The 13,604-nt window shown below is 48.3% G+C and overlaps 1 protein-coding gene across 4 annotated transcripts in view; it reads left to right on the forward strand.

The window, feature by feature from the left end:
* The window catches only part of MYO1H (myosin IH), a 52,389-nt gene that overhangs the window by 19,222 nt on the left and 19,563 nt on the right, over positions 1–13,604 (forward strand). Inside the window, exon 3 of one of the 4 annotated variants that reach the window (XM_058158183.1) lies at positions 12,110–12,303. The exons of 1 other annotated variant lie outside the window; for it this stretch is intronic. The gene's annotated coding sequence lies outside the window, so the exon portion shown is untranslated. Of the gene's footprint in view, positions 1–68; positions 698–12,109; positions 12,304–13,604 lie in introns of those variants that run through there. 2 more of the 4 variants (XM_058158182.1, XM_058158181.1) reach the window with 2 other exon arrangements.

The raw sequence follows: 13,604 nt of genomic DNA on the forward strand, positions 1-13,604 counted from the left end.
AGGGGGTTGATGTTATTCTTGTTTTTTTATTTGATTTACTTCCTCCTTCCGTCTTTAATAACCGAGTTCCTTAAGCTTGGATGAGGCAGGTTTTGTTGCCAGAGCTGTGCCACTGAATGCTACTGACCCCGGCCAAGACCCCAGCCCCAGTTCCCCACCAGACAAAGATGGAGCTGTGCGAAGACCAGTCAGCCTCCATTATAGCTGAGGGAGCCTAGCAGGAAGAGACAGCCTTCATTATTTTTAATTGGGCTCTACAGTTAAATAATACACAATGGCCACAATCGTCTGGGAAGTTATATTGTGGAAGGCCATTGAATTAATGGAAGCCGGGCTGGAGCAGAGCAGCATTCCCATTCATTTCAATGGGCGAGAGCTGGGCGGATCTCCTGTCCAGTCCAATGTTGGTTGTTTATTGATCCTGGTGTTGAAACGTAAGACAAGCTCCATTTGGGGGAGGGGGAGGAGTTGTTAGACATTCACAGTTAACAGAACCGCATTGTGTTTCATAATCTTGTCAGCAAAACCATATGCTATCCAAATCATACCCATTAAATCCCATTTCTTTGTATTCCTGCATTTCTTCTATTGCCTTCTCTAGATTTGGAGTAACCCTGTTTTGCCTGAAGTCCCCTAAAGTAGAAGCTGACACTTGAGGAAGTCCAGACAGGGGTTGCCATGTTAGCCTTCGATTGCGGTGAGTCCAAAGCAGGGGTGAAATCCAGCAGGTTCTGACAGGTTCTGGAGAACCGGTAGTGGAAATTTTGAGTAGTTCGGAGAACCGGCAAATACCACGTCTGGCTGGCTCCAGAGTGGGGTGGGAATGGAGATTTTGCAGTATCCTTTCCCTGGAGTGGGGAGGGAATGGGGATTTTGCAGTATCCTTCCCCTGCCATGCCCAAGCCACGCCCACCGAGCCACGCCCACAGAACCAGTAGTAAAAAAAAAATTGGATTTCACCACTGGTCCAAAGCACATCCTTCCTAGGACCAATCCTGGCACTGAATGTTGGGCAGTCTACAAAGTGCACCCACCCCCCGCCTCCCCCATATTCTCCCCTAAAGAAAGGTTGAAGATCTCGCAGCCCCAGTGAGGCCTAAATTTTAGGCCATCATCACTTTTTGTCGTCGTCCCCCCCCCACACCAAGACGCCAAAGGCAGCTGGGGATGAGCAGGACCTGGGGTGGTTCAGACGTTGGCTGCCTGGTTTAAAGAGGCAAAGTGAAGAGCAGGAATTGAGAAACCTCACACTTCCTATGAAATTGGAAGCAGTTGGGAAACTCCTGGAAGTAGGCAGGACTATGGCACATCAGACGCCTCACCTAGATTCCCTCCGTGTCATCAGCTTCAATAAGTGGGGATTTTTTTAAAAAAAGCCTTCCATGTAGAGGTAATAAATTCAGCTTAATTTCTTTGCATGGAGGCCTTGTGAAAATTATGTCCAAAAAATGCGTGCACCACGCTGCGGAGCCAGAGAACAAGCTCAGCACGTCTTCTCCAGAGCCTCTCCCAAATTGCGAAGGGTGTTTAGGATTGCAGTGTTACAACCCTGCATAATTCATCGCGCTGTAAAATGCGCTACCATATTTTATTGCAAACCAGAGAGCATGAAATTATAACGGTAATGCAATGTTCTGTTCCGTGGAGATGCCGGGAGGGAGAAGACGACTCACCTGTCACTTCCCTTGGAGGCCGAGGAAGAAGTCCAGCAGACCTGGTAGCACTCTTGAATTTTTGAAGCTCCTTCCAGAAAAGCGAGGGGGGGAGAGAGAGAGAGAGAAAGAGGGAGAGAGAGAGAGAGAGAGGGAGGGAGGGAGAGAGAGATGGAGAGAGAGAGGGAAAGAGGGAGGGAGGGAGAGAGAGAGAGAGAGAGAGGGAAAGAGAGGGAGGGAGAGAGAGAGAGATTAAAAGTAAGGCAGAGGCCAGGAAGTAGGAGGTGGGATCCGGTGTAAATGGGCAGAGAAGGGAAGCTGCACAGAATCAGGCGTTAGAAGGAAATCTGGAATTCCAGACTGTTCATCGCCCTTTATAGCCAGAGTATTCTGCAAGAGCTCTTGCAAATCCCACCCCATTTCCCCCCCTGTTGGGTTCCAAAGCAGGAAAATATTGGGGGTGGGTGGGTGAGGAACAGATATCATCCCAAGAGATTAGCGTTGGGTGCCTTCTGATTCTTGCAAATGCAGGATTAGGAAATGAGCATTTGATGAGATTGTCACTTTTGAACTTCAGATTTTACTGCTCACTTGTCGTTCCAACAAAATCTGAGTGATCCCTGCTTTTTTATCTTCAATCCTTCTGGAAATTCACTTTTTGAGACTGTTTTTAAAGGGTTAGATTGCCTTTAAAATACCTGCCTCTTTCTTACAACTCGGTTAGTATCTATGAATCATAGAACATTTAAATTTCTCAGTCAACGTGGCATCACTAATCAAAAGGATATGATTAAAAACAAGCAGACATATTTATCTGTCTGAAACCCTAACAGTGCAGTAAAACCCGACTTATTGCTTGTAATATTTAGAATTAATGAATGCATGGCTGAATAATTTATGATTGTCTTAGCACAAGCAAGAATTCAATTAAATTTGAACAAGAAACACCAAGGCACTTGGCAAAAAAATAATAACAATTAAAAAAAATCCTCTTTCCATTTTTTCCTCCTGCAAACAATACCCTTCACTTCTGCTCCCTTGGGGCTGCTGGCAGAGAAACAGGTGTGTAAAACAGGAGCAAAACAGGTATTATGTTGCTTAAAAGTCATTCATCCCATCAGAGGAAGTGGAGAAATCCAGAGGCACCTGGGAGACAGAACTCTCTGCTTGGATGTCAGCTAATTGGCTGCAGGAATAACAGCCCATTGGCCAGAAGAATGCAGGAGGGAGGTGGGTTCTTTCCTCAGGGGACTGCCAAGCTGGATTTGTGGGTTAGGTTTAGCCAGAATGTGATTTTAGCTTAGCGTTTTTTTAAAAGCCAAGGCCAAGTCAAAAGGAGGTGATAGATAGGCAGGTGTGTTATGAATCAATATGTAATAATAAAACATTCCAACTAAGCAAACCAAGGAGAGAAGCGATGTAAAACTAAGGAGAAATTTCTGGCTTGCCTCCAGAGCAGAGGTGAAATCCAGCAGGTTCTGAAAGGTTCTGCAGAACCAGTAGCGGAAATTTTGAGCAGTTCGGAGAACCGGCAAATACCAACTCTGGCTGGCCCCAGAGTGGGGTGGGAATGGGGATTTTCCAATATCCTTCCCCTGCCACGCCCACCAAGACACACCCACAGAACCCACAGGTGGTAAAAAAAATTGGATTTCACCACTATTTCAGAGGTTGTGGGTGCACCATTACTGGAGGTTTTTAAGAAGAGACTCAACAGCCATTTGTCTAGAATGGTATAGTTGGCTGGGGAATTCTGGGAGTTGAAGTCCACAAGTCGTAAAGTTCTCAAGGTTGAACACTCCTGGTATGGGGTCTTCTGCTTGAACAGGGGGTTGAACTAGAAAATTTCCAAGCTCCCTTCCAACCAGTGGTGGCTTTCAAATTTTTTTACTACTGGTTCTGTGGGTGTGGCTTGGTGGGTGTGGCATGGCTTGGTGGGCGTGGCTTGGGCATGGCAGGTGAAGGATACTGTAAAAGCTCCATTCCCAGCCCACTCCAGGGGAAGGTTACTGCAAAATCCCCATTTCCTCACTATCAGCTGGGACTCGGGAGGCAGAGAATAGATGGGGATGGGGCCAGTCAGAATTTTTACCACTGGTTCTCCAAACTACTCAAAATTTCCGCTACCGGTTCTCCAGAACTGTTCAGAACCTGCTGAAACCAACCTCTGGTTCCAACCCTGTTGCTCTGTTAAATGCCAGATGCATTTCCCTTATTAGCACTTTGACTTATACACCATTTTTATTCCTGGAAATCACCAGCTTACCTCTATCTATCTGGCTAGAGCAGGGCTCAGCAACCTGCAGCTCTGGAGCCACATGTGGCTCTTTCACCCCTCTGCTGTGGCTCCCTGTCACTGAAAATATGGGTCACAACCACCAATGTGTGACACCCACCGGCACGCGATTTATTGAGCTTTTCACGCCCCCGGTAGGCCAACCATGGATAAATCCAAGAAAAGGAAAGATTCGGAAGAAAACAGAAGGTTTAATTCAACTACATAGGCTAGTTTTGTGGCCGTCAAGAAATAGTCAGGCGCGGGAAGGGTTTTGTGGCTCCCGGGGTTTTCTTTTCTGTGGGAAACGGGTCCAAATGGCTCTTTGAGTGTTTAAGGTTGCCGACCCCTGGGCTAGAGTGTGCTATGCTTTGGGGTGGGACTCATAAACACAGTTCTACATCACCTGTAGGCATTTTTACCACCAGGAGTAACTGACCTGTGGTTACCAGGTTCTCCTTATTCTGTCTCTATCTAGTGTGAGGCATCCCTGAATTATTAAGGATATTTAACATAAATATATAGTCGTAACATCAGCCCGGTTCTTGTTAGTTTTAATTTTTAAGCACTGCCACCAGTCTCGGACTAAACTGGTGAAAAGAGATCCTGTAACTCTTTGCTTACCTGCTGCTATGCATTATTAAGTGTAGAGGTTGCCCTTACATCGGCTTCCTTAGACTCCTGAAATGGGGTTTGACTGCGGAAGGGACCCCCAGGGGCCTAGCAAGGCCAGCAGAAGGAGGCGCAGGAAGGCAATGCGGGCTTCCAACCTCCTCCTCTCATCCCGGCTTTATTTCTGTCCTTAGCAATTAGCCTGTCAAGAAATTGCGGCAATCAAAGATCAGGCAGTGTCTGCTGCAACCTAATCTCTGAGAAGGTCCAGTGTCTAATTCTTATCAGTAGAATGAGCCAATACCAGCATGCCGGACCCAGAGGGCTCAGCCACCGACACGCAACATGAATTATTAAGCGTGCTTCGCTGGGACGGAAAAGTCTTTTTGCAGGCTCCTGGCATCAGGTTCTGCTACGCTGGGTGGATCCTAAGCGAGGCAGCGAGCCAGAGTCCTGAATGGCCTAATCGGACCGTCAGCATTCAGGATCGGCATTCAGGATGGCGACCCAGGTAACGGTCAGTGCGGCCAAGAAGGAGGAAGAGAGGTCACGGGAATAAAAAGGTCGGGGTGGGGGAGTCTTGAGAGAAGCTTCCACAAATTTGAACCGGAAAGGTCCCCCTTGATTTTGAGGAGCAGACTCGGTGCCCTGGGGTTTCCCCCTCTTGAATGTTCGTGGTCTTCCCATGGTTCAAAACTCCTGAGCGGTTGGGGGGGGCGGGTAGAGCCCAAGGTTCAGGCCTCAGGGAGTTTCCCTTTTGGGGAGAGGGTGAGAGGGGCTGCCCTTTGCTCCCCGTCTGTCCATTCACGCCCATGAAGAAGAAGAACAAATGTTCCATGTTGTACCTGTGGAGTGAGAGTTTGGAGAGCTGACATCCCAGAGAGCAAAAATGTGTGTCTCCTCTTTCGTAAATCCAAGAACCAAAACTTTCTTATTTAAATAACACCCTCCAAAAAAAGAAAGGTTCCGTGGAGTTAACAAGGTAAAACCAAGTCTGTTTCCTGGAACGGGATGTCGGGGTGATGGGAGGGCAAGAACAGTTGACCCAAAAGGTGCACCCGGCCACCTCGCTTCGGGCTGTAAGTGGCTGCTGTGGGGCCACACCTATAAAGAGAGGCGCTAGTTCGGCCCTGAGGGGACCAACTCTATCCAAGCCAGCCTGGATGAGCAACATGCTTGAGGTGTTGCGTTATTCTAACACCATGTTTTCAAGCTTGCTAACTTTTAAGATGTGTGGACTTCGACTCTCAGGGACTGAAGTCCTCACATCTTAAAAGTGGCCAAGTTTGAACAGCAATGCTTTAAAGTGGGAGGGGAGAAGGAGGGGAAATGAGAAGAGGAAAGCATTCAAGACTTCAGTGGTTGGATTCTCTATTGTCAAGGGTGTGCCTAACATAGCACCTCTTTAAAAAATTGTGTCGCTTGCTACAAATGGCCGTTTTCTCTCCCACCCCCATGGATGGTTGTCCTCCAAAGGAAAGGAGTTTGTTTTCTTGTGGCTTTTGTGTGTGTGTGTGTGTGTGTGCCAACAATATCTGGCCGAGGGCAAAAATAGTTGCAGACCCATCCTTCATTATAATCAAAAGGTTTAACTGGAAAAGACAGCTTTCAACCAGGCGAAAGGATTCGCGGTGCAGCGTTTGTTTGGGCCCTTGTGAATTTGGTAGGTTCGGATGCTGGCCTGCATTTGTCCTGGGTTGAAACTGGTGAAGCCGCTGGCGATTCTGATTACCAAACAGGATTTGTAATTATGCTGAACTGGAAGTCAGCGATGACGCGGCAGTAAATTTAGAGACGGGTCAGGTCATTTATTTGCTGTTTCATTTTTCTTTCCAGTGAGGCCGTTATAAAAATCTAATTTCCCAATGCAGTCAGCTGTGAAGCAGCCCAGAACAGAATCTGTTCATTCCTTTATTTATTTGTTAAGCAAGGCATGGCCAGAGGGGTGGGAGTGGGGGAGCTTGTTAGTGGAAGCGAGGTCTCAAATTAAAGTGGCGTTTGGACAATGTTGGCAAAAGCAAAGTTCCTGCCGGAACAATTGAACTCTTGCTTCAGAGCTGGGGGGCTTTACCTGTTCGGCCGTTTACCTGCAAAGGGTTTGGCTGCTACAGAAAATGGGTGGGTGAAATTTTGGTGAGAGTGGGTGAAACTTCAGCCTCCTCATAGTTGCGATAACGTGAGGCAGCCGAGTTGGGAAGCAGATTTGGAGATACAGATTCACGTGGAAATAAATTCATCGGAGGCCCTCTGACTCATGATGGTCATGCGTTGCTCGAGACCTTTCCACAATTCTCTATCTGCCCTCCATGAAAAACCCATTTAGGGCCCCAAATGCTGAACGGGGGTGACTGGTATTTAGGTCCCCCTTTGGCAGGCGAGCCTTGGAGGTTCCTGCGGCAGCTTTGCTGTGGCTTCTGGTGGCTTCTCCCTTCGGTTTAGGCCAGGGGGGAATGATCAGGAGGGCTGCTGCCAGCACGGCTGTTGTAGGATCTCAAACTTCCTTTGAGCAATTACCGCTTTCCCCCCAGGCAAAGAGAAACAGCTGCACCACTCCAAGCCATAAAAGGGACCTTCCCCGCACCACCCCTGCCTGCCTAGATGGGGGAGGGCCAGTGGTGGTCTGTGCACCAGAATGGAGGGGCTGCTGACGGTAAGTGCTTTGTAGGGGCCTTTGGGGCAGCTTCAGAAGGGAACGGCTTGCTTCTCCTTCTATAAACCCTTCGGCTTCTGTAGGGTTAAAAAATACTAATCTCTGGGAATCCTCCGTGGAGGAAACAAGGGCAGAAGAGTGCGAAGTGCTTCAGTTGTGGCGTTTGAATCCACAACTTTCATGCTCTGCTAAATGAATTTGGAGTGCAGTTAAATGCTGAAGAAGGCCGCAGGAGGAACCCGGAGCAAGTTTAACAGTAACAGAGTTAGAAGGGACCTTGGAGGTCATCTAGTCCAATCCCTCCCTCCCCCCGGGTGAAACTGTAAGCAAAAAGCCAGGCTCACCGGTTGCATGGATCACAGAGAATTGCTGCCCCGTTCGCCTTTTCCCCCCATATGTACAGCTGGCCTGATGCCTTCCACACACATGGGGTGTGTGAAAATACAATTTCTGAAGGGAGGCGTCCATTCCTGATGTTCATTTGCTTATTTTGAAGGATTCTCTCCCTGATTTTTCAGGTAGCCAGGCTTGCAAATGGATATGCAATTAAACTAAGGTCATATTGCAGCAAAGTGTTAAAAGATCTGTAGATTTAGAAAACAAACCAGAGACACTTTGTGGCAACCGACAGCACAATTGTAAGCAGTCCTAAATAAGCAGTCAGTCCCTTGTTCTTATTTTCAATTTTGAGGCTGCCCACCGTGGCTCTGGGCAGTGCCTCCCTGATGCAAGGCTCACTGGGAAGAAGTTGCCTGAACTTTCTCCCTCTTAGAAGTCAGAGATAACACCCCCCCCCCCATTAACATCAGAAAGAGGTGAGGGAACTTTGCTTTTTCTTTCAGTCTGGGAACAAGTAGCTCATAAACCAATCAGTAAAACAATGTCAGCATGTAATCTGCATCGGAGGTAAATAAAACAATAATGGCAGTCTATTTAACAGCCCTCAAAAGAGAGGTATCTGTCTATCCAATGGAAGGATGCTCTGGAGGCAAGGTGCCACTTTAGGGGTCCCCCCCCCACAACCCCTCCAGTCCTCTCCCTAAATAGCAAAGTTGGGGATGGGGGGCAGGACAGGAGACAGGTTAAAATTGGTTGCCATAAATTGAATCCCTGCACTGTTTGCTCTCCGGAGTGTGGCCGTATTTCAGTTTTGGCCAGAGGATGCTTGTTTTGGCCAGGACAGCGTGTAGTTGTTTATTAGCCTATGAAAAGGAATCGGAGGTGCTGTACCCTGACTTGGATCATTAACCTCCTGAAATGTTTTGACAAGGGGAGCAAGGAAAGAGGCTGGCAGGGCAGCATCTGAAGGCAGCCGGGATCGGAAAGAAAAGGAAAACTCCGCTCCATCCACCCCTCTGCCCAAAAATCAGGAATCTGTCCATCCCATTTGCCCTGCTTTTCCCGTGATTAAAAAAACAGAAACCTAGCGATAAATGAAATGGGTCCTTCGGCTTTCCCAAGTAGGCCTCCTCGGGGCCACCGGAACGCCCTTAAACTCCGTTTTCAGCCCTGCTCCAGCCCTGTGGCGAACATTTTGGCCACATCCTAAGCGGAGAAGGAGGCTGGGCCAGAAGAGGCCACTGATTTGGGACTGACGGCCTCCTTCTTCCCTTCTTGACCTGCCTCCTAGAGCAGGAGATGTTCCCCCACCAACGAGCGGGATCTGGGCTGGGCTGGGGCTGGAGCTCTTCTCCGGCAGGTGGGACGCAAGGCGGTCCTGGTCTCCAGGTCCTGCCAGGAACAGATCTCCATTGTTGCTCTCATCAACCTGAAGCGCGTCAAGGGAGGCAGGGGAGCCCTGACCGTTAGCTGCCCCATTTATCGGGGCTGTTGTGTCCCGCCCGGCCCTCCCCCTCCCCGCCGTTTCTCAGATTAGCCCAGGCCGCTCTCTAAAAGGGTCCTCGGCCGAGCTTTTGTGCCCGGAGTGCCCAGTGTGAAATCTGCAGTGACGTTAAATGTTTTCTAATGAATAATTACTGAAAGGAAATGGAGGCATATCAGTGTAAAGGATTGTAGCGTATTAAAACGTTTTATGCGATGGGTACAAAAATGTTGTCCTTCACAAGCACTTTGGGAAAAAGGCTTTAGTTTCTTTTCCTTGTGAAGGGGTTTTGATTCTCAGGGGATTATCCCTAAGCTCTTTTTGGCCCGTCTCCTGATGGCAGTGAAAAGGGCCCGCGAAGGGCTTTCAAAATGGCACCCCTGAAGCCGGTCAGAAGGGTTAGAAGTTTTAGGGGTTAGAAGAAATGTTTGAACACCGGAGGGCTTTTTTCCCCCCCTACTTCTGCTTTTGATTTTGGAGGGTGAGGCACAGCTCCCCTTTGACCCCGCAGGGATTGTCGATGGCTCTTTTGGTTAAGGCTGTGCCAAAATTACAGGCGAGGAACTGTCGAAATGGCTGGGCGTTTCTTGCCCACCACTCAGCCTGAAAATCTGCATTTTCTGTGGCTTCAGAAAGAAACCAGGCTAAAGTTTGGGAAAAGCTGCTTTGGGATGAAAACACATTTAAGATTTTCTTGTTTCTAGGATTCATCGTTGATATTCTTTTCCCAAGCAGCAAAGCAAATTATCAAATGCACATTAACCCTTCGGAGTGAAAGCTTTTATTAATACGAAATTAAAAAATACTAATGGAAAACCCCCATAGATGAATGCAGGGGCATCGTTCAGCCAGATAGATTCTTGATTCATATAGGAATAGCAGATACTACCCTGTTTCCCCCCAAAAAATAAGACCTCCCCTGATAATAAGCCCAATTGGGCTTTTGAGCACATGCGCTAAAATAAGCCTCCCCCCCGAAAATAAGCCCTCCCCAAAAATATTTAAAGGCAGAGCTGGAAATCAGGTAAGACGGCGAGAGGAGCCCCGTGTTGCTCCACATGCCCCAAAATAATAAAACCTCCCCGAAAATAAGGCCAAGCGCTTATTTCGAGATTCAAAAACTATAAGACAGGGTCTTATTTTCGGGGAAACATGGTAGTTCCCAGACCTCAAGTTTTTCTTCCTTTCTTTCTTTGCAATTTTGATGTTGTGAAATGATTCTAGAATTCACACTTTTGCAAAAGCCCCCCCCCCTCTGGTTGCAGCGGATGGCTTGAGAGGAAGGAAAGGCAAATGAAGCGGGGAAGGGAAGACTTCGCACTTGCCTTCAGAGTAGAACTAAACGGAGGGAAGAAAACTTGGGAGAGAGGCAGGCAATGCAGGTCACTTCCAGGCTGCCAGTGGGTTCCTCTGGGGGTCTGTGACAAAGGAAAAATCATGGGCAGATGGGTTTGGTCCCTCTGATGTAATGTTTACAGTGGAGGACATTAACTGCAGCACCAGAAGTGGAATGGCTAGTTGAGTCAAAGGCCGGAGGAAGAGGAGGAGGAGAGCAGCCCCCTCCCCAAATTTCTACAGTAAAAGCCACTTTGCCGGCTCACCTACTCATATTGATGAATATATTCCCATCATAAATCTATATTCATATGAATAACATTCAAAATATTCATAAGCCACAATTGGTTGTTTGCTGCGGACTTGGTTCAAATCGTGGTTTATTCAAGCCATGGACTAATTATGGGCCTTTTTCAAGCCACGCTTACACTTTTGCGACTGTTTTTCTTCCCTCCCCTTGAGGTTCTCTTTGTATGTGAACTTTTTAGCACCGTCTTCAATAGGTGGGATATTCTAGCATTGCAAACCCATAGGAACTGGCCCAGTGTTGAAATCCAAATTTTTTTAACTACTGGTTCCGTGGGCGTGGCTTGGTGGGCATGGCGGGGGAAGGATACTGCAAAATCTCCATTCCTTCCCCACTCTGGGACCAGCCAGAGGTGCTATTTACCGGTTCTCTGAACTGCTCAAAATGTCTGCTACTAATTCTCCAAACTGCGCAAAATTTCTGCTACCGGTTCTCCAAAACCTGTCAGAACCTGCTGGATTTCATCCCTGAACTGGCCAGACCTGAACAGATCCTCAGGTGGCAGCAAAGGATTGGCATTGTCTTTCTTGGTTGTCCAAACTTTTGTAGCCGGGGGAGGGGAGAGAGCGAAGGGGGGGGCTAATGACACTTAGATGTTGTGGAACCTTTCCCATCCAGTTGTGTGAAGCTCCAGAAGCTGCTCAGATGAACATTTTTAGGTCCTTTTGATGGGCTGAGAATGAGCAGAAGTGTTGATGCTTGACGTGAGAAGGGGCTTAGGGTGACCTCTTGTGGAGAAAAGGGGCTTGTGCAGTGGTGGGTTTCAAAAAATGTTTACTACCGGTTCTGTGGGCATGGCATAGCTTTGTGGGTGTGGCTTGGGCGTGGCAGGGGAAGGAGACTGTAAAATCCCCATTCCCACCCCACTCCAGGGGAAGGATACTGCAAAATCCCCATTCCCTCCCGATCAGCTGGGACTCAGGAGGCAGAGAATAGATGGAGGTGGGGCCAGTCAAAATGTTTACTACCAGTTCTCCGAACTACTCAAAATTTCCTCTACCGGTTCTCCAGAACTGGTCAGAGCCTGCTGAAAGCCACCTCTGGGCTTGTGGTTTGTGGAGACAGAGCATGCAAGGCGCATTTGGCCTTCCCAGCATCCTTGCAACAGGTCTCTCCTGGCCTTTGGCTCTCCTGGCTGGGGCCTGGAGGAAGTGAGACGCACACCAAGAACATGTCTGTGCTCACCCGTCCGATGGTGGTGGGCTTCCTTCTCTCTCCATGATCCTGGAGGTTTTCTCCCTGGTGGTTCCAAATGACTGTAGAAGATCAGACTGACCCATCTGGCCGGCTTCACCATCCCACCGGTGTTTAGGCGGAGAAGCGCTTTCTTCCTGATAAAGCCCTGATCCATCAGTCATGACAGTGCCAGAGTTGGCTGTCTTTCAATATATTTATGGGGTTGGGCTGACGTTTCTCAACCCTGGCCATATTTTTTTTTGTTTTTTTGTTTTTAAAGATAGGTGGACTTCAATTCCCCCCCCCCCACTTGCTGGGGAACGCTGGGAGTCGACGGCCGCCCACCTTAGAAGGTTGAGAAATGCAGAGTTTGACGGCAGGGCCAGAGAGAAAATACCACTGGGTGCCCAGCTCTGCTGGAGCAACTGTCTTTGAATTAGTCTGCCCTTCGGATTTTCATCTGCTACTCAAGAGGTAGCAGAGCATAATTATTTAAGCAGAGCTTTCAAATGTCAGTTGATGTCCTTAGTAAGGCCTGCAAAAAAAGCATCCAAGCCCAACAACTTCCTGTATGAGGATAAGAGGTCTTGTAGACATTGGCCTGTTACAGTAGGAGGAAAGAGCTGAGTGACCCTCTGGTTGCTACCAGACACCTTCTGATTTGGGGGTGAGGGGAGGCAGGATGAATTTACGATAGATGATGAATCTAAGACTGTTAGTGGCCCTGCAAGGAGAAACTTTCCCTTCTTTTTTTTTCCTTCCTTCCTTCCTTCCTTCCTTCCTTCCTTCCTTCCTTCCTTCCTTCCTTCCTCCCTCCCTCCCTCCCTCCCTCCCTCCCTCCCCATCCCTTCCCTTCTCCTCTCCTCCTCTCCCCTGCCCTTCCCTTCATCATCTCTTTTCCCCCCTCTCTCCCCTCCATCATCTCTCTTCTCTTCTCTTCTCTTCTCTTCTCTTCTCTTCTCTTCTCTTCTCTTCTCTTCTCTTCCCCTCCCCTCTCTTCTCTCTGTCAAATATCACCTTGCTGAGATGTTACATCAGAGGACGATTCAGCCTCTCTCTCTCTCTCTCTCTCTCTCTCTCTCTCTCTCTGACTGGCTGGGGGAGGAGAGGACGGGGGTCATTTGAACAATGCTGCCTTGCGTGGCCAACAGATCTTTTTTTTTGCTTGGTCTCCTTTCTCCCTGCCAAAGGGGGTGGAAACGAGTTGCAGTTGGAAGTGAGGTGAAGTGAGCACGGGACGTTCTGAGGGGCTTTGGAGCAACGGAGGAGGACTTCCTCAAGTGGAAAGAGAGGAGCCAAGGGAGGGAGAGGTTAGGGGAGCAAAGAACGAGGTTGGGGGGAATCTAATCCCCAGGCAGCTCCTGGGTTTTCAAGACTGCTTATTCATTCTCTCGTTTTCTCTCTGGTGTCAGGAAAGGTAAGGCTATTATTATTATTGTTGTTGATGATGATGATGTGGTGGTCGTGATGATTGTTACGATGGGTCATCTGCAATTTCACGGTCTGGTAGGAGCCTGGAAATTTAAGGATTAAGCACCTGAGAATATAGGTAGTTCCTAGCAGGGTGTGGAGATTTTGTTGATGACAAAATGAAGGTGTTCAGGTCCAATAAATTCTGAATTTCCATATATTGAGGAAGTCCTTTTAAGTGTTGCTCCAGTCACGATTTGGTATAAGGGTGCAACTTCGATCTCCATGCTTCATCTTTTCCCCCCCATAGTTTCCCTCAATCCTAAAATCACTCAATAGAGCCACATCAACGAACCCGGATTTCT

The sequence above is a fragment of the Ahaetulla prasina genome, chromosome 15, assembly GCF_028640845.1.
Source record: "Ahaetulla prasina isolate Xishuangbanna chromosome 15, ASM2864084v1, whole genome shotgun sequence".
Lineage (NCBI taxonomy): Eukaryota > Metazoa > Chordata > Lepidosauria > Squamata > Colubridae > Ahaetulla > Ahaetulla prasina.